At 38.6% G+C, this 13,898-nt stretch overlaps 1 long non-coding RNA gene across 1 annotated transcript; it reads left to right on the top strand.

Moving 5' to 3' along the window:
* Positions 1–1,379: 1,379 nt before the first annotated feature.
* Positions 1,380–2,665, top strand: LOC112451056. Its single transcript, XR_005233267.1, has 3 exons — positions 1,380–1,534; positions 1,910–2,165; positions 2,565–2,665. It is a non-coding gene; the product is annotated as an uncharacterized LOC112451056 (long non-coding RNA).
* Positions 2,666–13,898: the final 11,233 nt, after the last annotated feature.

The raw sequence follows: 13,898 nt of genomic DNA, 5'->3' as shown, positions 1-13,898 counted from the left end.
GGAAGAATGGCAGCGGGCGATATGCATTCCTTCAAGGATTACTAGGCCTTTTCTTTTAATAAAACTATAGTTTTTTAACCAGAGTAGTTTCATTGAGATCAATGCTTTCTTTCTGAAGGAAATGCTCCCATGAATTTACACACAATCATAATGAATCAGGAGTATTTTATGGTACAGGAGCCTAGTGTTGGTCTTCAGTATTTAACAAACACATAAAGATATGTTTTTGTTACTAGGACTGAAAACTGTTCTGGCAAAGTTACAAGCATGACAAATCTGTAGTAAACTCTAAAAACCTTTGAAGGGACCAAATGGGCTGAAAATTGCAGGTAATTTCAGTGTCCTTGCCTGGAGTCAGATTGTCCATCAGCGTTATAAAAACATGCTTATTCGTGAAGACAATGTCTGTTCAAGGGTGTACATTTGTGTCCTGCTATTGCTATAAAGATAACTATAAAAATATAATATTATTATTGTCTGAGGGGAAGAGATCCAGATTGCGAGGCTGTCTGACAATAAAAGGCTTTTCTGATGTCAAAATAAAGTCCTCCCCAGCTGTCAGTCCTTGAGTCCTTTGTTTAATTATGAAGTAAAATACCCACACCTGTTCAGGTTACCTATATTACTGGTAGAAAATTTTAAATTATAGTAAGGTGATAAAAAGCTGAATGGAGGCTGTGGTTTAAAAATAACTTGATTTGTTAGAACACCAAACATCCACCGGTTTCTCACAAGGAGCTCATCGAACAGTTTTCTGATTTTCCATATTTCATCTCTTTTAAAAAGCTTAAAGAAAGCTGTGATGCTGTTGGATCTTGTTTGTGTTTTATCCTTTGCTTGGTTGAGTTTCAGCTTGCAGAAACTCGCAGTTTTCAGAAGGATTCCTGTGGTCTCGCCATCAGTTCTGCTGCAGATTTTTGTCTCTTTTGAAGCACTGACAATCTGGAGTTGATGAGCATTCAGCAATGACTTGTCACTAAATTCAACCAGTAAACTCCTGGATATTAACATCCTATATCTATTTGAAAGGAGACCTGCTCAAGATGGCACTCCACAAAACACAAATTCCATCAGATTCCTTTGTAATATAAATAAAATGCTGTAATTTACTTTGGACTTAAATTATTTTTTCTAGTTTCCCAAAGTTCTTCAAAATGGTGGAGTGACCTCTGCCTAATGCAGGAATGGGCAATCCTGGTCCTATTTCCTTGCTCCAACACCTGATTCAAAGGTTAAATCACCTCTTCATGTCCTGCAGAAGTCTTTTATTCACCCATTGATTCAGATCAGGTGTGTTGAAGCGGAGAAACAAGTAAAACCTGCAGGATAGTGGCCCTCGAGGACCAGGGCTGGCCACCCCTGCTGTAGGCTATTTAAAAGTCTAAGAAACATTCAGTTTAATGCAAGCATGCGTTATTCTCATGTTTTTAAGAAATGAAGCTAAAAAAGAAATCATGCTTCTGTTCTGAGAGAAAATTACAGACATCCTGTGAATGCATCACATCTTTCAAGCTGCACTTCCTGACCTATAAGAGTAAGCATGACCACCTTTGTGGTTTTTATTTATTTTGTTGTTGTTGTTGTTGTTTTTTCCAGGTGAAGTCTTCACAGCACTCTTGTTAACCACCCACTGAAATCACAAATTGATGCCTTGTCAGACACGGAGGCACACCATTTGGTCCTTTTGTTCCTTCCCAGCTGACCAAACAGACCCGAGCATCAAAGCTGGACTCTTTGCAAAGTTCACATTTGCATTTGTGGAGCAGAAACCCTCCTTCCACGCCGCGACCCTGGAAGGGAGGCAGAGGAAGTTATGCAAAACTATTCAGTTTGTCGAGTGAATTCAAACTGAAACGTAGTTTAAAAACTCACATTTTATGTGGTAAATAATCGTGTTTTATTTCTGCAGTCAGCTTTCAGAACAGGAATACAAAACCGTCACTGTGAAGCCAGGAAGCGTGAGCACATGAACAAGAATGTGACTGGAACAAATTTACACTGGGGTGAGAAGTGTAACAAAAAATGAGTCTATTTGTTCTTCAACCATTTTGAATGTAACTACTGCATGTAGATATAAAAAATAAGACTGGGCTGGCTTCAGATTCTGCTCTTCCCGGTGAAAGTTCGGCTGACAGAGCCTGTTTGGGGAAAAAGGAAGATAAAAGGTAAAAATGTGAGGTGATCATGTTTTTGCATGTAAGTGTGTGTGAGGTTTTGTCTGTTAAACATTTTAACAAACTCCTCAAAAAGGAATTATTGGATGTGTGTCTACACCTCCTTCACTTTTGGAGTCAGTCCAATTCAGGATGGCCGTCACAGCTAATTGACATTAACCAACATAAAAATGGCTATAACTCAGTTAATTTTATAGATATTGACCTAAAATTTGATTTGGGAGTCATTTACAGCACAAACTCTGAGCAAAACATCTCACAATATTGCATAATGTGCATAACATTGTTTCCAAGGTTTGACCAAAACAGCTTTATTGTTTCTCAGCATAAAATGATCAAAAACTATATGCATTCACTCAAGGAATATTACACTTTTAATCTGTCTTTTAGGATGAAACACTGAGGAATATATTGGAAAAGGAACTCAAAGAAGAAGCTGATTATTCATCAACAAAGAGGAAATTCAAGATTTTATGTCATGATAAAAAAAGTTTTCTTACTGCAGTTACCAACAAGAATAAAAGTCCTAATGAAGCATTCCTTGTTCCTTTTTTAAGCTTCTTCTTGTAGCTAAGCAGACCCTGATTTTTCCTTCAAGTTGGTTGGAAAACAATCCTTTGGGATTAGCAAATGCTATAAACCTATAAGCATTTTTTTTAAATATGTCAGTAACCAAAAAACCTCCTCGTAGATAACACTTAATCCCTTATTAAGCTGCAGAAAACAAATGAGGATTGATTGCTCAGCAGAGAAGTGAAACTGTTGGGAATATTAGTGCTTTTCCTGATGATGAACGAGCAGCGATTGTTGTATGTAAACTGGGAAGTCCATTAATAAGAGGAGTGAGGTTTGTTGAAGCAAATGTAGGTTTTTATCTTTGTGATTTGACTCAACCCAGATTCCGCCTGGCGCCTGACGGATGCTGCAGTCGGTGCCGCCTGCAGAGAGAGAGTTTGATAATGAGGAAAACCAGAGAGCGGAGGCCGGTGGGAAGAGAGTTTTTAAAAAAGGCTGCTCCGTTATGAAGTTAATCAACAAGGAAAATTATAACTGGACCATTTTGTTTTGGCTAATAATAATTAGCTGTGGCAGCCATATTGAATTGACTAACTAAAAAAGTTACAGATGCACAACTGATTATTACTTTCTGAGTTTCCCTGAAATCTGTTCAACGGTTTTAAAGATATTTTGCTAACAGACCGACACAGCTCCAAATATTGTAGTTAATGGTAAAATTTTAAACAAAGATCCTGAAGAAATTGCTGGGTTGAGGATCTTTCTCAGCTATAACCACACAAAATCTTAGCACCATATCTGTAAAACGGTCTGATTTATAGATGGTTTTGCACTTTATAAAGTCAGCTGGCTGTGGCAGCCATTTTGAATCAGATTGACTCCAAATTTTAATCAGTTATAGATGTTAATCCAATGACTACGTCCTGAGAGTTTCATTGAAATCTGTCCAGTGGTTTTATCAAATCAAACATTTTTGTAACAAACAACCCCACTCTAGCCACACTCAATCAGGGTTGATAATCAACCTTATCAATGACAAAAAATGCTATAAATCAGCCAGTTTTACAGATAATGAGCTAAATTTTCATCTGGTAGCAGCTGAGAGTCATTCACAACTCATTCTTCAATTACCAGCAGATCACGCAAGATCTTGTAATAACATAATTTACGAGGTTTGACCCTTTCATCATAAGATGATCCAGTCTAAAATGCTGGCATGAAAGGTGGTGAGCAATCTGTGCTCCTTCAAGGAATTCTAGGTTGAAAGAAATTGTGTGAAAATGGTTGAATTAATACTTAAGAATCAAGGTTGTATTAAGTTCATCATCAAAGTGCTGAAATAAATCTGGATTCTTTCATGTGTTAGCTTTCCTTTCCAATAAATCTGCTGAAGTTAAAAAAATAATAATTTGGTTTTCTTTATCCTTACAGGTTATTCAGTCAGGACTGATGAATCCTGCACATTCTTCTTATTTTATTTTTTTTTGTCCAGCAGAAATGCAAGGTTTTTGCTGGTTCTTCTCTAAAAAAGAATATTTTCTTTTATTTTTCTTCCTTTGTATGGCATCATGACAAAAATCAAAGCCACGTACAAGAATGGCAACTTTAAAGAATTTGCTTAAAAAGGGAAAAAAAAATAAAAGCTTAAGTCACTGATGTGCTCGTGCCCCAGTTTTTGTGTCGGCAGCAAAATATTTCAGTGACTAAGAGCTCAAAGAGAATGCTTTAGGTTTTATCTTCTCTTCCTTTTTTATTCTGATGTGTGAAGTTTTCACACATCTGCAGCACGAAGACACAAAGATGTATTTTTCCACACATGAGAAAGGAACCATAACACTGTACTGGTGTTTGTAACTGTTTTGAAACCAACCCTTATGTCAGCCTGAATCAAATTCACGATGCATGATGACACTTTTAAACTCAGACAAGACAGAGAGACCTTAGCAGGAACAAACTCTGCAGCTTTTCACTTCCTGTGGATGACATTAACTTCCTGTACTTATTTAAAGTATCTTTTGACATGTCTTCTACCCCCATGTTAAACATATTACCAGAACCGCTTTCTTCCACCTTCGCAATATTACTACAAATAACAATATCTTGTCTCACAACTTCTCTGTGCTAAAGCACCTCTTGAGGTTTCTTGCTCTGCAGCTCCCAGGTCTCAGCTACCACCACAACATCTGCCCAGGGTCTAGGACAGTGGTGGGCAACCCTGGTCCTCGAAGGCCACTATCCTGCATGTTTTGCTTGTTTCTCTGCTCCAACACACCTGATTCAGTGGTTAAATCACCTCTTCATGTTCTGCAGAAGCCTGTTAATCACCCACTGATTCAAATCAGGTGTGTTGGAGCAGAGAAACAAGGAAAACCTGCAGGATGGGGGCTCTGCAGGACCAGGGTTGCCCACCCCTGGTCTAGGAAGACGCCTCTCGCCTACATGATCCTGTGTCCAAATCTGAAGGGTCCCAGAGGACGCCTCTCCCTTGTCTAGTCTTGTATCCAAGTCCGAGAGGGTCCTCTTACCTGTCTGATTCTGTTCTCAAGTTGGTGGACACCTCTTCAACCCCAGAACCCGAGTCCAAGGGTGTCCTGCTGGACGCCCACCTGTACTGCCTAGTCTGCCTGTTAATACCTGGCTGCTTATCGCCTTGGTCCTCACCCAACAACAGCCACCATTCATTACAGTATATGAATGTATTGTGTTATAAGAGGATTTAAATGACTGTGACTGGATTTGAATCTGGATCAGAACAGGATTTATTATTCAGACTTGGGTGTTTTTTTATGTGTAGAGCCCTGAGATGGCTTTTGTTCTGAACTGGTGCTTTAAAAATAAACTACATTGAATGCATCAAAGTACGTTCTACTTTTGCGAACATATAACATTGTAACACATAAGAGAAATGCATGTTTTAACAAGAGTTTCCTGAGTGCTGTGATTTCATGTAGAGCACAGAGAAGGGCAGAGTGAGACGTTGTTCTCGCCTCACTGCTAAATTAGTCATTACACAGACAGCCATTCTTCTCCAGCAGCACTGATGGGGGATGAGTTGAGCTGGAGGACACTGCCGGCCTATTTCCCTCATTACCCAAAATCCTCCAGTGCTCTCAGAGAGACGATGTCCATTTTAATAACCAGTTGTCAGACAAGTTTCAAAAGGCTTTTAATGCACCACATATAATGAATGACAGCAGTGACCTTCTGACTGCTGCGCGCTCCGAGTCCAACGGACGGCGAGTTCTGGCATCATCCGTTCAGAGATGCAGAGTGAAAACTACAATCTAATGTAAAATATAGGATGATGAGCGAGACATTCTTTCAAAATGTTTAAAAGTTTTGTCTTGAGACACACTTTTTTCAAGCTTTTTTCTTTCTAAAATAAAATGTTGCCAGAATGGAGAGTAAGGAGGATGAGGAGGTAAAACTAAACTTTGTTATAATCGAACAACCAGCGCATGCTGGGATTCGACATAGAGATGAAGATTTGATCAGCTGAAAATTTGTAGGAATACGACTGACACAATGAAGGTGTGATCATTAAAAAACTTGAAATAAAGTTCAGGGAGAGCAAAAAAACTAACAAAAACAAATCAAGAATACCAGAACCAGAAACTAAAGCAGTAAAGAAAATCTACAAATCTGAAGACCAGGACTCAGCTACATTGTTCCTGCTTATGGTACCATCAGTTTTTAAAAAGCTGTGGGATATATTCTGTCCCGGGGTGTCCTCCGAGTGGGACATGCATGGAAAACTTACAGAGAGAGGCACCCAGGAAGCGTCCGAATCAGATGTCTGAACCACATCAGCTGACTCCTTTCAGTGAGGAGCAGCTCTAAGGCTCATTTCAGCTGCTTGTATGCAGGATCTCGGTTTTTCTGTCATGATCTAGATCTCATTATAAGGTTTTGGAGGGTTTGTGGTCTATGTTTTGGTTGAACTTGTTTGAGTTTTCTGTATTTTTAAGTTTTATGTAAAGAATGTTTCAGTTATGTGGTTCTCTCAGGTCCCTGCCCCTCATCTGCTTATTAACTTTACCCAGTTGTTCTCATTCAGTAATCATCCCTCCCAGCTAATATAAGGCCCTTATCTTCAATCAGCTTTGGTCCAATTCTTCTCATTAATGCCTGCTCTAATCCTGATCCCCTGTAGGTTAGTCTTGAGGTTTTGTTTTCTTATTAGTTTAATCTACCATACCTGTCTGCTGCTACCTGTTGTCTGTACGCTTGGATCCACAGCCACACGTCCAACTTGACACTGGGTTGGATCTTAGACCAGAAAATCGAGAGTTTTGCCTCTCAGCTCAACGCTTTCTTCACTACGATAGACCACACCAACGTCCAATCCCCTGCTTCACTCTGCGATCATTCACAAATAACTCCCAGATACTTGAAGCAAAGACTCCCCCCTAACCAAAACAGAGCCACAACAAGCATCTGCTTCTATCTTAGCACTAATGCATAAAAAATTCTAAAGTCAGAACAGAAAACCAATCTAACCATGTAATTTATAATTACTCCAGTCTTATGCTAAGTGGTTTTCATCCAGATACAAAATATTTTATCCATCCATCCACTTTAAATACCTGCTTGATCCATTTATTTTTGAGGGGAGCTGGTGCAGACCTCCAGAAGTCGTTGAGGGAGATGCGGGGTAAACCCTGGACACATCACCAGTCCGGCACCAATTAACCCAAGATGCATGTCTGTTGGAGGAAACCCACATACACACGGGAAGAACATGCAAACTCCACATAGAAAAGGCCCCAGCTTGAACTTCTTGCTGTGAGGCAAATGTGTTAAACAACTGCTCCACCGTGCAGCCACACGTGGTTTTATTATAATTAAATGGTGTCATTAGTTCATAGTTACTCATCCAAATAATAACTGCTGCAGTAAAACAGAGGAAAGTCCGTTTGGACCGGTACAGGGAGGCTCATTTTCAGGTCAAGCATCATTATAAAACATCTCATGCTCAGGGCTAATTAATATAAATCTGTCCTGATTCTCTTCTTCTGCAGCGCTCATAACTGTTCTGCTTTTTCTTATTTATCAGACTCCGATCTGTGCGTACATGCGGTGACATCTTACAGCCAATTTATTTATTTTTAATCTCCCTTAGTTACTCTCAACAGAGGCACCAACACCTCTGTTAAACTAATAATTACCTGTCTGTTTTGTCGCATTACACAACAGAAATATTTGTTTTTCCTCCAACTGAAATGAAATTATTGCCTGAGTATTCTTTAAATATGTAAAATATGGTTATTGCCATTGAGGAAACATGTTTACTCCCATTTGGTGCAAAGCAACACATTAAAAAATCAGCTGACTGCTCCCCTATGGTCCTGCTGTCACAGAAATAACAGCAATATTTAATAGTGCTGAGTAATAACATTTGTTTTCCTGACATGAGAGTCATTACAGCGAGCTGAGGACCACTCTTTGCCAGGCCAGTAACGATCAGGATGCATCATGAAATGACATTAGAGTCATATTGATGCCAGCCATTACCAACTAATCCCAGCTTTGCTCGTGCACACTTTTTTTATTTTATTTATTCATTTGGCCTCTGGAGAGCTGAGAGAAAGCAATAAAGACCAATCCCAAAGATATATACTCACAATTTCAATAATTTTATTTTTGTCCATTTTAAGTGCTCGGGGCGAAAACATTTTTTTTTTCTTCCTGAAGACACTTAAAACAAATTTCTCTTGAGCCCCAAAATTAGTCTGGGAGTTTGTTCAGCCACTAAATGCTGATATTATTGATTCCACTTTCTAGATTAAGCTGCAAGGGACAGCATTTTTCTTTTTTCTTCTCAAATCTTAACAGGAACATAAGAGAAGACATTTAGTCCAAATTTCAGAACCTTGAACCATATATGAAACATGGTTTGTTCTAAAAGATAGTGTAGTTACTGTTTAAAGCAGGTCCAGTATATAATACAAATTCTGCTAGTTTTTATCACTTATCATATTGTCTTTTCTGTTGGATGGCGGTCTGTCATTTGCAGACTTCTAGTTTAAAGAATCATCTGTACATTTTCGCTAAAGACAAAATAAAAGTTACATAAAAATCCTTTAATCGTCTGATCCTTGTTTGAAGATAATTCTGTTGGGTAGAAATGAGATTTCTTTGATAAATACATGCAAAGCAGTCACTTTATCAAAAAATATGACTGTTGTCACTGGTGTGTGGTGTCGTGGTGTTTTAATCATGAAGTCATGAAGATATTTTTAAATGATCTAACTTCATGCTGCTCACAGTGTGACTAGTTTTCCACATATCTGCATAACAAAGTAAACGTTAGCCACCTCGCAGAGACGCTGGAGATCTGTGTCCGGTCTCCTGTTTTTTCAGCTAATTGATGCACAAAACCGAAGCCGATCTCTGGTTTTGAGCTCGTTTAAGACAAGTGGGACACTTTTGTTGTTCTCTGCTGAAGCAAAATGTCTATAGGTGTGTTATCAGCAAACTAAAATGAGTCTATTTATTCTCAAAAAGATTGTTTTGATCAAACAAGGGATTTAAACGGAAAGCTGTCTGCCTTATTTACTTTTTGCAAATTTGTTCCTTTTGTTGTGGGGAAGTGATGATGAACATCTGCAGCTCTGAGATGTTCTTCGGGTCAAAAACTGCACATTTTGAGGAAGCTCTGAAAATGTTTTGCGTGTCACTGAGCAGCTTTCGTTCATATGAATGAGATCTCATCTTGTTATATTATCCATCTCAGTGAATTTATGATGTTTAAGCAGCTTAAACTCAGCAGAAGACACAGGCAGTAATGAAAATTACTCTAAGGAGGGGGTACTTACAGAATGAAAATAGGAGAATTTAATTTTATAAAAGCCCTAATGACACAGATTTAGCATCTTTTCAGATTAAGATTGTTTTAATTGGCAAAAATGGGGCTTTATTTTCCTCTCTTGGAGCACCAGCATCTGTTTATTTCTGAGACCCTGTCAGTAAGATGCTTTTAGGGTAAGATGAGTTAATTTCACCAGCTTTGCTTCCATGTGCTCTTTACAAGGGCAAGAACATGATCTTGATTCAGTGCATTGATTCAGACGCTCTTTAACTTCTGGGACATCTGCTTGAGTCTTTATATAAATCTATAAGCGTTTCTCTCTGAAGGACTACAGCCTGACAGCCTTTCAAGAGACTCTCAGTTGCAGTCTGTCAGTGAGTTTGTTAATAAAAGCGTGGCTGAAGTGGTTGTAATTTTAGATGTATAATCATTCATGTGACAGGAGCCCACTCTAGTCTTAAAGGTTACAAGAGAGCGGCTGTTCTGATGAGAGAAACTTTATGAAAAGTTGTTGTCTTGTGTGTGTAACCTATATAAGTGCTTTTTAAGTATGCAAATCGTCTCAAGTAGTATCTCATACTACTCACTCCATCCAGTTCTCCGTTCTACCATATCTGTGTCCTGCCATACTTGACTTCTTTAGTTTTGTGTGTTTGAAGATGTCCAAAGTTTAAGTTGTCCATAGACATCTTAAACTTTCTAAACTTGGTGTAAAAGTTGGATTGTTGTCTTTCATCCAGGTGGAGTTGTTCACATCGTTCTGGATAACGCTCAGATTTGCAAAACACTGCATGCCACACTGCGTGAAAAGCATTTTTTAATTGTAAAATACTGAAATCAGGACTAGCAAGAGCCGCACAGTGATGCCAGGTGTTGCTATGATGCCAAAATCTTAGCTGTGGGTCAGGACCTGTGTTCAGTTTTATTTCTGAGTAGACAGCTGCTGAAGACTGAAGCATCACAGAATTGTTCGTCATTATCACATCAACCCTAATCCCAACACAAGACATTTCAAACTTACATGCACAAAAATCACAAGAAATTACTTTTGATAAATGACCTGAAATAACTGGCTGTTGAAAGCCTTGTTGTTTGTTTTCCTTAAACAGATCCAGGAGGGCATGCATGCGGCACAGGAGGTGCAGTAAAGAGCAGCGGTGGAGAGTGGGCAGGCAGGTGATCAAGTACAAGGTAAATAGGAGTTCATCGGAGATGAAAATGGTAAGTTTGGTTGTCATCCATAGCCTTGGCATCAGGGAGTTCAGCAGGAGAGGAGAACAGATACACAGGATTACTGGGAGGTTAAACTAAGGAACACAAGGAACAACTAGGAGGCCGATAGCTCACCATGTAGGTAACAATAATCTGGCAACAAGTGTAGGTCGAGGCTGATCTTAAATAGTAGCCCGCCTCTGTCCACAGCTCCACCTGAGAAAATAAAAGACTAAAGATAAATTAAGGGAGGTAAAGTTAAAAAAAAAACAGGGCTGTCCAAACAATGACAAAATTAACCGTATTATAAAATTCACATACTAAGGCTCAAATTTCCCTGTTAACTTGAGGCTGTTGGTCTGACCATAATACTAAAAAAACTTGGGAAATGATCTAAACAAATACTTGCTTTTTACTTACCTGATCTAAAATATTGTTTCATGCTCTGGAGTAATCAGTGGGGCTCCAGTTTTTCCTCGTTAAAGCTGCAATCTACCTATTTCTTCAATCAAGATCATTTGAAAAACTGTAAAATAACAAACCTGTTGTGTCTGAATGATTAGAAGATTTTACAGTAACACAGTAACCTGTTGTGACTTCATTAACTCTGTAGTTTATCACAGAACCTGTTTGATGTCCAAACATGGCGGAGTCAGCCCTGTACTACCACTGACATCATTGAAGTGATGCTACATCATTTTTTTCTTTTCTTTTGCAGAGCTATTAACTCTTTCACTCATCTGTGGTGAATTTTGATTTGACAGAAAACACAACCTTCTGCTAAAATGCACCATTTGTGATCAGTTCTGTTAGCTGGAGCTCAAACATGTTATTGAACTCATTTTCACCAGGTCTTCATCGGTGTTTACGCATGGTTTTATTACATTTGCAGTTTTTATTTTATTACTTTTTGCTGGATGTTTTTACTGCAATGATCCCATTCCACCCACGACTCAAATTAGGTTTCATGACGTCTTTTGTGTCACACTTCATCTCGTTTGTTAAAGCCATGTGTCACCTCTAGCTGTGCGATGATAAGGTACATAAGCTTCCCTAAATAGAAATTCATCAGCTGTTTATGGTCTGAAACAATGATTCATTTAAATGTGACTTTATGCAGGTGTTATGAAGTCACTGTGAGTCAAACCAAGGGCAACAAAAAGTGCTCCTCAAACATCTATTCTTTCCAATAGCAAAATGTCTCAGCGAGGGTTTGTGATTAATCACCATGGCAACACTATTAATAGTGGCATTACAGCCACGGTCAGCTGGGAGGCATCATCACACAAAGCTGTGAGAGGACGGAGAGGGTTTGGAGGATTGAGACTGTGGAAAATTAAGTCTCCAGACAGTGGGCAGCAATGCATTATGGGAGCCCCGGACTCCACGTGAAGCGAGACGAGGCATTAATCAAACAGATGCCAGAGACCAGAGGAGCACGCTTTGTTGCCACACATACCCAGCTTACCTACCGGTGATTGATTGGTTTTCATTATCCATTGATTTGAGCTATTTCTCTGTAATATCTCATCTGTGGATTCATCATGGCCTCAAAGGAGATCATTGTTTCTGTGCTTGGGACAGGAATCATAAAAGTATAATGTAACTATCTCTCCGGGGCAAGCTGAGTTTGGCATCGAGAAAACTCTCACCAATCATTTATTTGTGTCCTCTGTACATTTGCAGCAAAATGGACTTTACTGTATGGAATAATAGTTCAGACAGCAGAAATTTCACCAACGTTTGAAACAAAGACCTTGCATAATCTTTTAGCACATCAAATTTGAGCTCAATATGTTTAAACATGACTGACTTATAGCCATTTTTGTGTCTGCAAAAGCTGATTAACTGTGGCGGCCATTTTCAGTCAGGTTGACAATAATCAGATTGGTCGACGATGATGTTTTGATTCACGTCGGATCAATATCTGAAGGATCTGAATGTCTTTAAAGATCTTGTAGAGTTCATGAAATATTCCAGTTACACAGTTTGTTCAAAGAATAGTTTTTTTTTTCCCAAGAACCAGCTTTTGAATAACCATTTTTCTAATCTATTTTATTAACTTTAATAGTTTTATTTTCAAATGTGTTCTTTATTTTAGTTTTTTTATTTGGTTTTTGTGACTTTCTTCCAGTCAGATGCTCTCACTGAAGCCAAAGGTTAAATTAAAGAGCTGAGAAGTTTGGTTTTCACCACAGCTGCCTCTAGACTCTGGAAAAACCTGATTCTTGAAATTCAGTTTGAGTCACATCAGGTTCTGTTTTAGTTTGTGTTTTGTTTTTTGTCCATTTTCTTGTATTTGTTGGTTTTTAAGTGAGATTTTTTTGGTGGCTGTTCCTGTTTGTTTTTAACAGACTTGTGAAACACTTCGCTCAACCTTGTTGTTTGTAAACCTGCTACAGAAATACTATTGACTTTGATATGACTGGCCTGCTCCCATGATGGCAGTTTTGTTTACTTTTCATTAAGGGAATAGTTTTGATTTGTTTTAATGGGGTTGTACCAACTGACTTGTTATCATCAGTCACTAAAATGCATCATGAGCAATCTCAGTTTGGAGACTCAGGGAGAAATTCTCCTTTAAGAATCAAACAAACTGTTAGTCACGCTGGATTGCTTTTAAAACAACTGCAAGTGAAAATGCTATTTTATAAAATCTTTAAACCAAGAAAATAATGTTCACCTGATTTGTAATAAAACTTTTGGTTTTTAGAGCATATTTACATGTTAGTTTTGCATCAATAGTCTGGTTGGTTAAGCTAACACATTTCACTTTGTAACATTTCTTACGTGGAAACAGACTTCTGTTTAAAGTGCCAACAGTGAAAGTTTATGAAATGTTTGCACCAACAGATGTTACATTTCAAGCTGGGCCCGCTCTAAATTCGACTCCAAGTGAAAATTTCTTCCTGATTTTCTGAACTGAGATCATTCAGACTGCTGTCTGCTGCAGAACTCCTGTTCAGAAACATCTAATGATCCCTTTAAGAGCTTTGCCCAGCACCTAGGCTGTTTTATCTTTATCTGAGCTTAATTTGCAAACAACTTCAGAGAAAACTTCACAACTGTGGCTGATACGACTGCTAATCACTTCTCAGCTCATTGGTGCTAATTTAGTTAGCTTCATGCCTCATTTAAGCTTATTAACTTAGCCTAGCACCTACTGGTGAGGCATTTCATTATTT

This window comes from Kryptolebias marmoratus, linkage group LG6 (assembly GCF_001649575.2).
Source record: "Kryptolebias marmoratus isolate JLee-2015 linkage group LG6, ASM164957v2, whole genome shotgun sequence".
NCBI classification, from domain to species: domain Eukaryota; kingdom Metazoa; phylum Chordata; class Actinopteri; order Cyprinodontiformes; family Rivulidae; genus Kryptolebias; species Kryptolebias marmoratus.
Note: the sequence above shows the minus strand (reverse complement) of the source record. Positions and strands in the feature narration are given on the sequence as shown.